At 39.9% G+C, this 4,953-nt stretch overlaps 1 long non-coding RNA gene across 1 annotated transcript; it reads left to right on the plus strand.

Moving 5' to 3' along the window:
* Positions 1 to 1,340: 1,340 nt before the first annotated feature.
* LOC105557310 lies at positions 1,341 to 1,912 on the plus strand. The gene is made up of 3 exons (XR_001008591.1): positions 1,341 to 1,476; positions 1,565 to 1,642; positions 1,714 to 1,912. It is a non-coding gene; the product is annotated as an uncharacterized LOC105557310 (long non-coding RNA).
* Positions 1,913 to 4,953: the final 3,041 nt, after the last annotated feature.

Raw genomic sequence — 4,953 nt, forward strand, 5'->3', positions numbered from 1 at the left:
CCCGCTCGAGGCGGTGTGCGGCGAGGAATAGAATGGCGGTGCGGGGCGAGGAGTAGGGAGGCGAGGCGCGCCGCTGCCCGTCCGCCGCTTACGTGACCGCTCGCACGTCTCCCCGCGCGGGGCCGCTAGGCCGACGCATCTCACCGCGCGCTTACATTCGCCAGTAGGTTGGGCTAATACGGCGATTTTTAAAATTTCGTATCTCGATAACTATTCGTCCAAGCGCAAAATAGTACAATACTTTTCTGTTTGTCTTAGTCCCCTCTACCTTCCCATGACCGGAAGTCAATATGTTGCGTAGCACCCTGTATAATCGATCTTTTACCTCTAATTTATTATCACTGTTCGAAATCGAACAATTATACGCATCTTAAATCCCAAACATATCGATGATCCAAGGTGTACAGCACGGGCCTCGAGAAAGTTCGAGAAAGACACTTAATCCCGCAAGCTGTTATTGCCGTTATTATTTTCTTTGTTTCGAGGACGCCGAGAAAGTCCGTGCTGTACACTTTGCAAACGTTTCCCCAAAACAAATTAAGCGAACACCACGCGTCGTCGCAACATCAGCACACGCGTGCCAACGACCGATGCCACCGAGCTGACGAGCGCGACCGCCAATCACGCTTGTCGTTGCGCGAACGCAACTGTTAGGCGCGCGCTAACGCACGTGGAGTCCTTCGGATTGCCAAAATTGATTGGGGTCACCGCAAATTTCAAAATCATCTTGAGGGTTAACGAGCAATTGATGTACGGAGAGGTAATATTGCCACTCTTATAAAAGAGTCAACCTTGCTCCTCCAAGACACAGTCGCTTTTGTCGTTGCCCAACCGCTCCGTCACTAGTTTCTCTGTATCGCTCGCGCATTGCTGTGAATCACTCTGAACTCAAAACTGCTTTCCTCCTGGACTGTGAATTGATTAACGAAATATAAATTTGTGTGAATTTTGTAGAAATCAAATTTTTGTGTACTGTGCCTTTCTTTTGTGGTCCGTCCGGTTTTCCTCGCTAGACTCTTGCTATTTAACCGCGCTTCTGAACAATCACACTTTACTTTTGACCACACTTGACCTAATCTTATTTATTTTACCTATTTGTTTTATTTATATTGTGACGTCATTTATTTATTCTCTTTATACAATGGATCTTTTACCTTCAATTTTTAATTTATTATCACACCTTACACTTATAGTCTCGTGAAATGCGGCCACATCTTACGTGATACTTCATGTTCCCGCTACTAAGTAACAAGATTCTACCTAAGATATTCCCTCTTATATTGTTCTTTAGTGTGCTGGTTTCTTCTTAATTATTACTTTATATTATTATATGTTTATATCATATGGTTTCAGTGTACTTGAGAAGGGCTCGAAACTAAGCCAAAACGTTGTAGATAAATAAATATATTGCCAGTTTGGTCAACGTACAACATAACATTTTCATCTCTTTTATCTTCGGCTAAAACTTCTAAATATGTAAGTTTTATATAGGTATGACCATATTAGTGCACACAATTGTGCAGCTTCTAGTATTATAACATAATGTAAAATAAATATTTTTCAGGAAAACATTGCTTTTAATGAAAGCAGTCTTTTTAAAGACAGTAGTAAGGAAAATAAAGAAAATTTGACATAAACAAAGGTAAATTAATTATAAATTATATAATTGGTAATTGTTATAAGAAATGATTGTTATGCATGAACATTTTTCAGGTGGAATCTCGGTATACAGGGTTTGTCAAAAGTGTGGAAACCCTAAATAATTTGTGTAAAAATAAAAATATCAAAAAACGGTAAAACACGTACACAACTGATTCTGAGTAGCCGTGAGAACAACTGATTTTGAGTACTTAAAATCGCTATAATTTTGTAACAAGTAATAAAAAAAATTGTTTTAAACAATTGTGTTTTCTTTACATCTGTTCATTTGTCTCATTATTCTGTTCACAAAAGTATTAAGGTAAGATGATAAAAAAATGAATATTTTACAAGATATTTTGTAATTTATGTCAAAATAAACTCGATATATTAGTAGATATTTGTCCAAAAATTACTCAGTTAAATTTTTGTTAACTTTCAGGGCGTGAAAGAAGAGTTTTGAGCATTTTCATTTTTACGCGTTTATCATGGAGTCTTATGGGAAATCACGTTGTAGGTACATTCAATTCCGTATTTTACAACAATTACAGTTCAGATGATTATAAAGATTGACAGGAAATAACTTTAAAGCCTGAAGAACATGTTGCGTACTCAAAAATGCTAATTCAGAGCGTAGGAATAAGCAAATTTATATCAAACGCGATAATCTCACGGGTAGCCGGCCGATGTGGCAACGTCGCAAAAGAGGTTAGAGTGTGCGCTATTCATAATATAATTTATTATCTGCATGCTGGACAATTCGTCAGTGTAGGTTTTCCAGTCACGAAAAAAGTAATGCTTAATTAAATTAATCATTTATTACGTAGATTTTTAAACGTTTGAATTAAAAAAGATTTCTGAAAATATAATGAAACACATACATAGCAATAATAATAATTATATTTTATTTTTAAACAAAAATCTTAAATCATCTTTATCACAGTAAATATTTGAACTTTTATTATAAAAGTAAAATTTTGTATTTTTACTTAGAAAATTAAGAAATTGTATAATATAAAATTTTTCGATTATAAGCTTATGCATACATGAACTTACAACTATTTTCGTAGACAATATGAACTTGAACAATATTAATCTTGAACAATTACAGTAACGCAATAATAATCTAATAAATACTGATCATTTTATATTTCGTAATTCTTTGTTGACTTCACTTGAAATTTTTTTCCATATAATCATACAGTTTCTTTAGGATTTTATCTTTCGTAACTTTCACTATACCATTTTCATCTTTTCCTAATATTTTTGATAATCCCTCAAAATTATTTTGCTGATATTCATCAACAATCATATCAAATGTTACGTTAGCGACTACCATTTTCTTTCTAATACCCTGAGATGTACAATCTTTTAAAGCATTTAACTTTTTTAAAGCGATTGGTAGATTCTGTGATAAAATAATTTTGTTTTCTGCTTCAATCCAACTTAAAATGCATTCTTTTAATTGAGCATTAGATATATTCAATTTCATTAAAACTTTCTCTAACATTCTTACGTCTTCAATAGCGTCGTGTGCTTTTTCACAATTAATTTCAAGATTTCTTCAGTCGTAATGGCTTCCGGATGGTTGCTGTGTCCGTTTGCAGTGTGGTGCCGATGTTTCGCAGGCGTTGCAGTCTGCATCATCAGGGCTGGGAGACTCTGATACTGAGCTCCCTTGCGTTGCGGTAGTCCTTATATACCTGTGTTCCCTTTTGAGAGGTGGCGGGGAGAGGGAAGGACCGGGGGAGGGAGAGAGGGGAAAGTCAGTCAATCGGGGCGTTGTAGGCTGACCTATTAAAAGAACCGGGAGGGCGGTGTGCCATATCGGGTTAATCTGGTAACCTTTGTCGTGGTTCAGGTTCAGGTTATCAGGGTGTTTCAAGATTTCAAGGCCTTCGCGGTGTTTTCGTGCGAAATAGCTGTGGGACGGGGCCAGCATGGTGGCTTTGTCGAATTGGACGGCGTGTCCGGTCTCAATCTTGTGTTCGGCTAGGGCTGATTGTGAGAAGTGGCCGTATTTGGTACATCGCTGGTGTTCTTTGATCCGTGTACTGATCTTTCTCCCGGTTTCTCCTATGTACACTTTTCCGCAAGCGCATGGGATTTTGTAAACCCCTAGGGCTGCCAAATGGGGTCTCCGATCCTTGAGATTGGGGAGCATTTGAGAGAGTTTGTTGTGTGGTTTGAATATCACTTTTATGTTATGCTTGCTCAAGACTCTGCTGATGCGGTTCGTCGTGCCTCGGAGGTACGGGAATACCCCACCGCCTTTTTCTTCTCTTTCTCTGCCTCTGGCGTCCTGGTGTCGTTAAGGCTGGGTTCCTTGTTTGTCAGCTTCTGGATTGTACGGTTGATGTTTCTGCTACTGTATCCATTCCTTGTCAGGGCTCGGTGGAGGTGGTTTAGTTCTCCGTCCAGGGCAGCTGGTTCTGAGATGAAGAGTGCTCTGTGGACTAAAGAGTTAATCACCGAATTTTTTTGGGCGGGATGATGGTGGGAGTTTGCATGGAGGTATCGGTTCGTGTGTGTCGGTTTACGGTAGACGTTGTGGCCTAAGGTGCCATCCTCGTTCCTGCAGACCAATACATCCAGGAAGGGAATTTGGGAGTTCTGTTCAATCTCCATTGTGAATTGGATGTTACCCCGTGAGAAATGATTTATCGATCGATGTCGAAACGATATCGATTCGACATCGACAACGTCAATTGACGTAGATTCGACATCGTTTCGACATCGATCAACGAATCATTTCCCACTGGGTATAGGGTGCTGGGAGTTCATAAACGTGAGAAATTGAAGCAGGGTTTCCCTTCCGTGGTTCCAGATGACAAAGGTGTCGTCCACGTATCGGAACCACGTGGAGGGTTTTAGTGGAGCCTTCTTCAGAATTTCGTTCTCAAAGTGTTTCATGAAGATGTTCGCGATGATGGGTGATATGGGGGATCTCATTACTGCTCCCGTGGTTTGTTCGACGAATTCTCCTTGAAACTGGAACTCCTTCAACAAACTCTCTCAAATGCTCCCCAATCCCAAGGATTGGAGACCCCATTTGGCAGCCCTAGGGATTTATAAAATCCCATGCGCTTGCGGAAAAGTGTACATAGGAGAAACCGGGAGGAAGATCAGTACTCGGATCAAAGAACACCAGCGATGTACCAAATACAGCCACTTCTCACAATCAGCCCTAGCCGAACACAAGATTGAGACCAGACACGTCGTCCAATTCGACAAAGCCACCATGCTGGCCCCGTCCCACAGCTATTTCGCACGAAAACACCGTGAAGGCCTTGAAATCTTGAAACACCCTGATAA

The sequence above is a fragment of the Vollenhovia emeryi genome, unplaced genomic scaffold (assembly GCF_000949405.1).
Source record: "Vollenhovia emeryi isolate VEMERY1.0 unplaced genomic scaffold, V.emery_V1.0 DF939525.1, whole genome shotgun sequence".
NCBI lineage: Eukaryota > Metazoa > Arthropoda > Insecta > Hymenoptera > Formicidae > Vollenhovia > Vollenhovia emeryi.